The sequence below is a fragment of the Oncorhynchus kisutch genome, linkage group LG17 (assembly GCF_002021735.2).
Source record: "Oncorhynchus kisutch isolate 150728-3 linkage group LG17, Okis_V2, whole genome shotgun sequence".
Lineage (NCBI taxonomy): Eukaryota > Metazoa > Chordata > Actinopteri > Salmoniformes > Salmonidae > Oncorhynchus > Oncorhynchus kisutch.
In genome coordinates this window covers 64,493,657-64,505,785 of record NC_034190.2, presented here as the reverse complement: position 1 = coordinate 64,505,785, position 12,129 = coordinate 64,493,657, and positions in this window count along the sequence as shown.

The following is a 12,129-nucleotide window of genomic DNA, read 5'->3' as shown; positions in this document are numbered from 1 at the left end:
CACTCTCTACTCACACACACTACTCACTACTTACTCACTCACTCTACTCTACTCTACTATCTCACTCTACTCTCACTCTACTCACTCACTCTACTCACTCACTCTACTCACTCACTACTCACTCTACTTACTCTCACTCTACTCACTCACTACTCACTTACTCTACTCACTCACTCTACTCACACTCTACTCACACTATTCACTCACTCTACTCTCTCACTCACTCTGCTCACTCACTCTACTCACTCACACTACTCACTACTCTACTCTACTCTACTCTACTCACTCTACTCTACTTACTCACTCACTCACTACTCACTCTACTTACTCACACTCACTCTACTCACTTACTCTACTCACTCACTCTCTACTCACTCACACTACTCACTACTTACTCACTCACTCACTACTCACTCCACTCACTCACTACTCACTCTACTTACACTCACTCTACTCACTCACTACTCACTTACTCTACTCACTCACTCTACTCACTCTACTCACTCTCTACTCACTCTATTCACTCACTCTACTCACTCACTCTACTCACTCTACTCTACTCACTCACTCTCTACTCACACACACTACTCACTACTTACTCACTCTACTCTACTCTCTCACTCTACTCACTCACTCTACTCTACTCTCTCACTCTACTCACTTACTCACTCTACTTACTCACTCTACTCTACTTACTCTCACTCACTCACTCACTCACTCTACTCTACTCTACTCTACTCTACTCACTCACTCACTCTACTCTACTCTACTCTACTCTACTCACTCACTCACTCTACTCACTCACTCTAAATCAAATCAAATCAAATTTATTTATATAGCCCTTCGTACATCAGCTGATATCTCAAAGTGCTGTACAGAAACCCAGCCTAAAACCCCAAACAGCAAGCAATGCAGGTGTAGAAGCACGGTGGCTAGGAAAAACTCCCTAGAAAGGCCAATACCTAGGAAGAAACCTAGAGAGGAACCAGGCTATGTGGGGTGGCCAGTCCTCTTCTGGCTGTGCCGGGTGGAGATTATAACAGAACATGGCCAAGATGTTCAAATGTTCATAAATGACCAGCATGGTCGAATAATAAGGCAGAACAGTTGAAACTGGAGCAGCAGCACAGTCAGGTGGAAGTTGAAACTGGAGCAGCAGCATGGCCAGGTGGACTGGGGACAGCAAGGAGTCATAATGTCAGGTAGTCCTGGGGCATGGTCCTAGGGCTCAGGTCAGTTGAAACTGGAACAGCAGCATGGCCAGGTGGACTGGGGACAGCAAGGAGTCATCATGTCAGGTAGTCCTGGGGCATGGTCCTAGGGCTCAGGTCCTCCGAGAGAGAGAAAGAAAGAGAGAAGGAGAGAATTAGAGAACGCACACTTAGATTCACACAGGACACCGAATAGGACAGGAGAAGTACTCCAGATATAACAAACTGACCCCAGCCCCCCGACACATAAACTACTGCAGCATAAATACTGGAGGCTGAGACAGGAGGGGTCAGGAGACACTGTGGCCCCATCCGAGGACACCCCCGGACAGGGCCAAACAGGAAGGATATAACCCCACCCACTTTGCCAAAGCACAGCCCCCACACCACTAGAGGGATATCTTCAACCACCAACTTACCATCCTGAGACAAGGCTGAGTATAGCCCACAAAGATCTCTGCCACGGCACAACCCAAGGGGGGGGGGCGCCAACCCAGACAGGATGACCACAACAGTGAATCAACCCACTCAGGTGACGCACCCCCTCCAGGGACGGCATGAGAGAGCCCCAGCAAGCCAGTGACTCAGCCCCTGTAATAGGGTTAGAGGCAGAGAATCCCAGTGGAAAGAGGGGAACCGGCCAGGCAGAGACAGCAAGGGCGGTTCGTTGCTCCAGAGCCTTTCCGTTCACCTTCCCACCCCTGGGCCAGACTACACTCAATCATATGACCCACTGAAGAGATGAGTCTTCAGTAAAGACTTAAAGGTTGAGACCGAGTTTGCGTCTCTGACATGGGTAGGCAGACCGTTTCATAAAAATGGAGCTCTATAGGAGAAAGCCCTGCCTCCAGCTGTTTGCTTAGAAATTCTAGGGACAATTAGGAGGCCTGCGTCTTGTGACCGTAGCGTACGTGTAGGTATGTACGGCAGGACCAAATCAGAGAGATAGGTAGGAGCAAGCCCATGTAATGCTTTGTAGGTTAGCAGTAAAACCTTGAAATCAGCCCTTGCTTTGACAGGAAGCCAGTGTAGAGAGGCTAGCACTGGAGTAATATGATCAAATTTTTTGGTTCTAGTCAGGATTCTAGCAGCCGTATTTAGTGCTTTATCCGGGTAGCCGGAAAATAGAGCATTGCAGTAGTCTAACCTAGAAGTGACAAAAGCATGGATGAATTTTTCTGCATCATTTTTGGACAGAAAGTTTCAGATTTTTGCAATGTTACGTAGATGGAAAAAAAGCTGTCCTCGAAATGGTCTTGATATGTTCTTCAAAAGAGAGATCAGGGTCCAGAGTAACGCCGAGGTCCTTCACAGTTTTATTTGAGACGACTGTACAACCATTAAGATTAATTGTCAGATTCAACAGAAGATCTCTTTGTTTCTTGGGACCTAGAACAAGCATCTCTGTTTTGTCCGAGTTTAATAGTAGAAAGTTTGCAGCCATCCACTTCCTTATGTCTGAAACACATGCTTCTAGCGAGGGCAATTTTGGGGCTTCACCATGTTTCATTGAAATGTACAGCTGTGTGTCATCCGCATAGCAGTGAAAGTTTACATTATGTTTTCGAATAACATCCCCAAGAGGTAAAATATATAGTGAAAACAATAGTGGTCCTAAAACGGAACCTTGAGGAACACCGAAATTTACAGTTGATTTGTCAGAGGACAAACCATTCACAGAGACAAACTGATATCTTTCCGACAGATAAGATCTAAACCAGGCCAGAACATGTCCGTGTAGACCAATTTGGGTTTCCAATCTCTCCAAAAGTATGTGGTGATCGATGGTATCAAAAGCAGCACTAAGGTCTAGGAGCACGAGGACAGATGCAGAGCCTCGGTCCGATGCCATTAAAATGTCATTTACCACCTTCACAAGTGCCGTCTCAGTGCTATGATGGGGTCTAAAACCAGACTGAAGCATTTCGTATACATTGTTTGTCTTCAGGAAGGCAGTGAGTTGCTGCACAACAGCCTTCTCTAAAATTTTTGAGAGGAATGGAAGATTCGATATAGGCCGATAGTTTTTTATATTTTCTGGGTCAAGGTTTGGCTTTTTCAAGAGAGGCTTTATTACTGCCACTTTTAGTGAGTTTGGTACACATCCAGTGGATAGAGAGCCGTTTATTATGTTCAACATAGGAGGGCCAAGCACAGGAAGCAGCTCTTTCAGTAGTTTAGTTGGAATAGGGTCCAGTATGCAGCTTGAAGGTTTAGAGGCCATGATTATTTTCATCATTGTGTCAAGAGATATAGTACTAAAACACTTGAGCGTCTCTCTTGATCCTAGGTCCTGGCAGAGTTGTGCAGACTCAGGACAACTGAGGTTTGGAGGAATACGCAGGTTTAAAGAGGAGTCCGTAATTTGCTTTCTAATAATCATAATCTTTTCCTCAAAGACGTTCATGAATTTATCACTGCTAAAGTGAAAGTCATCCTCTCTTGGGGAATGCTGCTTTTTAGTTAGCTTTGCGACAGTATTAAAAAGGAATTTCGGATTGTTCTTATTTTCCTCAATTAAGTTAGAAAAATAGGATGATCGAGCAGCAGTAAGGGCTCTACGGTACTGCACGGTACCGTCCTTCCAAGCTAGTCGGAAGACTTCCAGTTTGGTGTGGCGCCATTTCCGTTCCAATTTTCTGGAAGCTTGCTTCAGAGCTCGGGTATTTTCTGTGTACCAGGGAGCTAGTTTCTTATGAGACATTTTCTCTACTCACTCACTCTACTCACTCACTCACTCTACTCACTCTTCTAACTCACTCACTCACTCACTTTCACTCACTCTACTCACTCTACTAACTCACTCACTCTACTCACTCACTCTACTCACTACTAACTCTACTCACTACTATCTCCACTCACTCACTCTCTACTCACTCTATTCACTCACTCTACTCACTCTCTACTCACTCTATTCACTCACTCTACTCACTCACTCTACTCACTCACTCTACTCACTCTATTCACTCACTCTACTCACTCACTCTACTCACTCACTCACTCTACTCACTCACTCTACTCACTACTAACTCTACTCACTACTAACTCTACTCACTCACTCACTCTCTTCTCACTCACTCTCTACTCACTCACTCTACTCAACTCACTCACTCTACTCACTCTACTCAACTCACTCTACTCACTCACTCTACTCAATCTCACTCACTCTCACTCTACTTAATCTTACAAATCGGAAGAGGGAATTTATTGCAAACCATTAAAATCAAAAAAGGGGGGTGGTATTTTTTCCAGACTCTTTTCATTGTGACGGTGGACAGGGCCTGTTTCAATCCTGTCTTGCTGGAAATGAAAGTTACCTTTTATGGGCTGATGGTGTTACTGCTCGGTGGCCTAGTTTAACTAGATTGAATTTTTTTATTATTGTGAGAAGCCTTAAGTGTATACGTGATCACATGAACCTAATAAATAATGTTGGCCTAAATTAAATGTTGGCCTAATGGCGAATCCCTATGCTACGACATAGGCACAGGTTCATGAGGAGTCTACATATATATGCCTAATTCGCTTTCCCAACAGGTCTTTAGTTGGGTGATGTTACTATTTATTGCAGATAGAAGTCAATGAAAGTGCAACTTTGCATGATAAATAGGCCCACCGTAGGTTCCAACATGAAGATGGTGCTCTACACAAGCATTTTTCTGTAAGAAGTGTATGCTCTCCTTTCACCTGTGTTGCGCTCAGAACGACAGAACTGTGTGCAACATTGAATTCAACATAAATGGTACTGTAGCGACCAATTGAAAAACATTGTAATTACGGTGGCTAAGGTTGCAACTTTTGAAGTTTACCAGTAAACTACCAGAATTGTGGTCTCTTTCAAGGATTTTATGTAATCTATCACAAGACATCTAGTGTCCTTTTTGGGTACTTCAAATGTTCACAGGTTTCTCTTCATTTTTGGCCTACTGTGTGGCCTCATCATATGTAAAAGCATTAAATAGTACTTGCAAAACACCAGTCTCAACGTCAACAGTGAAGAGGCGACTCCGGGATGCTGGCCTTCTAAGCAGAGTTCCTCTGATCAGTGTCTGTATTCTATTGCCCATCTTAATCTTTTCTTTTTATTGGCCAGTCTGAGATATGGCTTTTTCTTTGCCCCTCTGCGTAGAAGGCCAGCCTCTTCATTGTTGAAGTTGAGGCTGGTATTTTGAGGGTACTATTTAATGAAGTTGCCAGTTGAGGACTTGTGAGGTGTCTCTTTCTCAAACTAGACACTCTAATGTACTTGACCTCTTGCTTAGTTGTGCCCACCCCTCCTCTTTCTATTCTGGTTAGAGCCAGTTTGCGCTGTTCTGTGAAGGGAGTAGTACACAGCGTTGTACGAGACCTTCAGTTTCTTGGCAATTTCTCACAAGGAGTAATCATTTCTCAGAACAAGAATAGACTAACAAGTTTCAGAAGAAAGTTATTTGTTTCTGGCCATTTTGAGCCTGTAATCGAACCCACAAATGCTGATGCTCTAGATACTCAACTAGTCTAAAGAAGGCCAGTTTTATTGCTTATTTAATCATCACTACAGTTTTCAGCTGTGCTAACAATTGCAAAATAGTTTTCTAATGATTAGCCTCTTAAAATGATCAACTTGGATTAGCTAACCCAATGTGCCATTGGAACACAGGAGTGATGGTTGCTGATAATGGGCCTCTGTATGCCTATGTAGATATCCCTTTTTTTGAATCAGCCGTTTCCAGCTACAATAGTCATTTACATCATGAACGTCTACAGTTGCAGTTGTAAATGAGAACTTGTTCTCAACTAGCCTACCTGGTTAAATAAAGTGAAATAAAATAAAAATATATATAATTGTTTTATTTATTTTATTATCTCAACAAATGTATTTGTTGTCAATGTTTTGGAGTCAAACTGGTGGCAGTAGTGAAGAAAGTAAATAGTTGGAAAAGTTGCAGAGTTAATTGAATGTTAAAACTATTGTTGATTAGTGTAACGATCGTCGTTGGTGGAATTAGACCAAGATGCAGGGGTAGGTTAACCAACAAAACGTACAGCCTTGTAGGGCTTAACAGCAACAATACAAGGACAAGACCCCACAACATAGGTGTTAAAAGGCTACCTAAGTATGATTCCCAATCAGAGACAACGATAGACAGCTGCCTCTGATTGGGAACCACACTCGGCCAAACACAAAGAAATACAACACATAGAATGCCCACCCAAATCACACAGGCATAAAAAGGCTCTCTAAGGTCAGAGTGTGACAATTAGACAGTTTCAAATTAATTAGGTTATTTTCTCTTGAACCATATGGTATCTGCAAGAAACTCAGGGACAATATTGACACATAAATTAATACTATATATGAATACATACAGCTTGGGTGAAGGCCTTGTCTGCATAAACATTGGACAAAACACAGAACCGTCGACATTGGAAACAAAATGTTGCATCTGCAGCAATCGAGCATTGCAGCTACTCTCTTCCTATGACCAATTGTTATTAAATTCATGTTTTTGGACAGAAAATCTGCAGCTAGAGTAGGATTCTAAGCTAACCTGGGCTGGATTCTCTGTTCCAAGAGAATCAGGAACAGTCGGAGGTGGAGGGGGCTGTGGAGCTATTATCGTGGCGGCGCTTGTGGAAGGGTGGGTAGGCTCTGCATGCGGAGCTACCTGGAGCTCGGCATCCTCATTCTTTTACTGTTAATTATATCCTGTTGTGACTAGGGGGCAGTATTTTCATTTTTGGAAAAAAAACGTTCCCGTAGTAAACGGGATATTTTGTCAGGACAAGATATGAGAATATGCATATAATTGACAGCTTAGGATAGAAAACACTCTAAAGTTTCCAAAACTGTAAAAATATTGTCTGTGAGTATAACAGAACTGATGTTGCAGGCGAAAGCCTGAGAAAAATCCAATCCGGAAGTGCCCCATGTTTTGAAAGCTCTACGTTCCAATGAGTCCCTATTGAGCAGTGAATGGGCTATCAACCAGATTACTCTTTCTCCGTATTCCCGAAGGTGTCTACAGCATTGTGACATAGTTTTACACATTTATGTTGAAGAATACCCGTAAGCGGCTACATTGCGCAAGTGGTCACCTGATGCTGCCAGAGAGATTCTCGCGTAAAATACAGAGGTAGCCATTACTCCAATCGGTCCTACTGAAAAACAAATTGTCCCGATGGATATATTATTCGAAAGATATTTGAAAAACACCTTGAGGATTGATTATAAACAACGTTTGCCATGTTTCTGTTGATATTATGGAGCTAATTTGGAATATTCTTCGCCATTTCGTGACTACAATTTCCGGACAATTTCTCAGCCAACCGTGAAGAACAAACGGAGCTATTTCGCATACAAAAATAATATTTTTGCTATCTAACTGGGAGTCTCGTGAGTGAAAACATCCGAAGCTCATCAAAGGTAAACGATTTAATTCGATTGCTTTTCTGATTTCCGCGACCAAGTTACCTGCTGCTAGCTGGACAAAATGCTATGCTAGGCTATCGCTAAACTTACACAAATGCTTGTCTAGCTTTGGCTGTAAAGCATATTTTGAAAATCTGAGATGACAGGGTGATTAACAAAAGGCTAAGCTGTGTCTCAATATATTTCATTTGTGATTTCCATGAATAGGAATATTTTCTAGGGATATTTATGTCAGTTGCGTTATGCTAATTAGTGTCAGGCGATGATTACGCTCTTGCATGCGGGATGGGGAGTCACTAGGGTTTTAATGTAACTAGCCTAAATATAGATTGTGTTGTTTACTAGGGCCTACTTGGTATCGCTGTTTTGTTCTGTTTGCATTAATTAGTTCTTATTCACGGTTGTGTCCGTTTTCTAAGCCAAACTGCTATTCAGTATTTTTGTTTGCATGCATGAATAACTAGGCTACTACTTTCGGCATTTAGTTTGTATTCTTTTGGTAAGACAGCTATGTGTACGACTGCATTCACATAGGATAATTCATCTATTACAAACAGTGTATCTATCTTGTAGCCTATATGCACTACCAAAACCGCCTTGCTTTATTGTGTAGGGCACGGTCCATTGTGCTGATACAGCGGAGATAGGCAACAGAAATACTGAAATACCCTAGCCACAGGTTTTCTGTCTAAAAAATGTCAAGTAATAACAACTGGTCATAGGAAGAGAGTGGCTGGAATACTTGGTTGCTCCAGATGCAAAATAAAAAAAAATGTCCCGTGTTGAAAGTTCTGTGTTGGGTCCAATGTTAAAGCAGACAAGACCCAAGCTGGCTATTCTAACTGGAAGATGTGATTGATATAAAGATGATTAAATAGAGCCCTTATTGCATGGAACTCCGTTCCATCTCATATTGCTCAAGTGAACAGCAAACCTGAAAAAGCAACACCTCAAGGCACAACAGCTCTCCCCTATTTGACCAAGATCGTTTGTGTGTATGTATTGATATGTAGGCTGTGTGCCTTTTGAATTTATTTATGTCCTTGAGCTGTTCTTGTCTATCAATGTGCTATATAATGTCATGTTTCTTGTTTTGTGTGAACCCCAGGAAGAGTAGCTGCTGCTTTTGCAACAGCTAATGGAAATCCTAATAAAACACCAAAAGCCTGTTATTATTTAATGAAGTGCACTTTAATGTAGAAAATTCAATGCATCTGATTTTTAAAATATAAATAAAGACTTCCTGAAGTGCCAAAATTCAGCATTTTGACATGTCCCTCTGTGCTCCCTCTCTGACTTTGAGGAAGATTTTAACCCACTTAATCCCAACGTTTCACCATCATTGTAAAGCCCTAGTTATTTTGTTGCTTTGACAATGTCATTTCTGAAGATTATTTATTTCATGTGATTCATCTAATCACATGAAATGTCTGTCCCTCATGGTAAGGTCAACCCTATTAAGTGAAAGGAAAGGGGGACAACCTAATCAGTTGTACAACTGACTGCCTTCAAATGAACAGTGAACTGAACTCTCATTTTAACATGGTTAAACTATTCATTTCAAAAGAAACATTGAACATATACTGTAACAGTGGAATCAGAGTGTAAAAGCAGGTTAGCTGTTTCTACTCTATTTGGACATTCTCTAGTGTTTTCTGGTGGAAAACTGAACGGGTCGAGCAGAACACGCCGTCCCTGTTATGCATAGATAGACAGGTTAAAAACGTTTTAACAATAACATGTTTGGGTGAAGCTTGCATTCAATTGTCCCTTCCTGTTACACAAAGCAAACTTCCATCCCCCTGTCACAACAGGATTTATGGCTGATTTAAAATGAAATGGTCAACCCTGTTACTTTATTTGGCACTTAGTAGGCACTTACTATAATTTAATTTTCCATTTAACCTCTTGAGATGTGTTTTACTAAGCTAAAATTAGGTGAATATACAGTGCCTTGCGAAAGTATTCGGCCCCCTTGAACTTTGCGACCTTTTGCCACATTTCAGGCTTCAAACATAAAGATATAAAACTGTATTTTTTTGTGAAGAATCAACAACAAGTGGGACACAATCATGAAGTGGAACGACATTTATTGGATATTTCAAACTTTTTTAACATATCAAAAACTGAAAAATTGGGCGTGCAAAATTATTCAGCCCCCTTAAGTTAATACTTTGTAGCGCCACCTTTTGCTGCGATTACAGCTGTAAGTCGCTTGGGGTATGTCTCTATCAGTTTTGCACATCGAGAGACTGACATTTTTTCCCATTCTTCCTTTGCAAAACAGCTCGAGCTCAGTGAGGTTGGATGGAGAGCATTTGTGAACAGCAGTTTTCAGTTCTTTCCACAGATTCTCGATTGGATTCAGGTCTGGACTTTGACTTGGCCATTCTAACACCTGGATATGTTTATTTTTGAATCATTCCATTGTAGATATTTGCTTTATGTTTTGGATCATTGTCTTGTTGGAAGACAAATCTCCGTCCCAGTCTCAGGTCTTTTGCAGACTCCATCAGGTTTTCTTCCAGCATGGTCCTGTATTTGGCTCCATCCATCTTCCCATCAATTTTAACCATCTTCCCTGTCCCTGCTGAAGAAAAGCAGGCCCAAACCATGATGCTGCCACCACCATGTTTGACAGTGGGGATGGTGATGAGCTGTGTTGCTTTTACGCCAAACATAACGTTTTGCATTGTTGCCAAAAAGTTCAATTTTGGTTTCATCTGACCAGAGCACCTTCTTCCACATGTTTGGTGTGTCTCCCAGGTGGCTTGTGGCAAACCTTAAACAACACTTTTTATGGATATCTTTAAGAAATGGCTTTCTTCTTGCCACTCTTCCATAAAGGCCAGATTTGTGCAATATACGACTGATTGTTGTCCTATGGACAGAGTCTCCCACCTCAGCTGTAGATCTCTGCAGTTCATCCAGAGTGATCATGGGCCTCTTGGCTGCATCTCTGATCAGTCTTCTCCTTGTATGAGCTGAAAGTTTAGAGGGACGGCCAGGTCTTGGTAGATTTGCAGTGGTCTGATACTCCTTCCATTTCAATATTATCGCTTGCACAGTGCTCCTTGGGATGTTTAAAGCTTGGGAAATCTTTTTGTATCCAAATCCGGCTTTAAACTTCTTCACAACAGTATCTCGGACCTGCCTGGTGTGTTCCTTGTTCATCATGATGCTCTCTGCGCTTTTAACGGACCTCTGAGACTATCACAGTGCAGGTGCATTTATACGGAGACTTGATTACACACAGGTGGATTGTATTTATCATCATTAGTCATTTAGGTCAACATTGGATCATTCAGAGATCCTCACTGGAGAGAGTTTGCTGCATTGAAAGTAAAGGGGCTGAATAATTTTGCACGCCCAATTTTTCAGTTTTTGATTTGTTAAAAAAGTTTGAAATATCCAATAAATGTCGTTCCACTTCATGATTGTGTCCCACTTGTTGTTGATTCTTCACAAAAAAATACAGTTTTATATCTTTATGTTTGAATCCTGAAATGTGGCAAAAGGTCGCAAAGTTCAAGGGGGCCGAATACTTTCGCAAGGCACTGTATAGAGTACCAGTCAAGTTTGGACACACCTACTCATCAAGCGTTTCTTTTTTCGTTTTACTATTTTCTACATTAGTAGTGAAGACATCAAAACTATGAAATAACACATTTGGAATCATGTAGTAACCAAAAAAAGTGTTAACGAAATCTAAATATATTTGAGATTCTAAGTAGCCACCCTTTGCCTTGACAGCTTTGCACACACTGGCATTCTCTCAACCAGCTTCACCTGGAATGATTTTCCAACAGTCTTGAAGGAGTTGCCACATATGCTGAGCACTTGTTGGCTGCTTTTCCTTCATTCTGCAGTCCAGCTCATCCCAAACCATCTCAATTGGTTTGAGGTCAGGTGACTGTAGAGGCCAGTTTATCTGATGCAGCACTCCATCACTCTCCTTCTTGGTCAAATAACTTTTACACGGCCTCCCGGGTGGCACAGTGGTCTAGGGCACTGCATCGCAGCGCTAGCTGTGCCACCGGAGACTCTGGGTTCGCGCCCAGGCTCTGTCGCAGCCGGCAGCGACCGGGAGGTCCGTGGGGTGACGCACAATTGGCCTAGCGTTGTCCGGGTTAGGGAGGGTTTGGCCGGAAGGGATATCCTTGTTTCATCGCGCACCAGCGACTCCTGTGGTGGGCCAGAGGCAGTGCGTGCTAACTAAGTTGGCCAGGTGCACGGTGTTTCCTCCGACACATTGGTGCGGCTGGCTTCCGGTTTGGATGCACACTGTGTTAAGAAGCAGTGCATGCTTGGTTGGGTTGTGTTTTGGAGGACGCATGGCTTTCGACCTTCGTCTCTCCTGAGCCCGTACGGAATTGGGGAGAAAAGGGGGTAAAATAAAATAGCTTTTACACAGCCTGGAGGTGTGTTGGGTCATTGTCCTGTTGAAAAACAAATGATAGTGGGACTAAGCACAAACCAGATGGGATGGTGTATAGCTGCAGAATG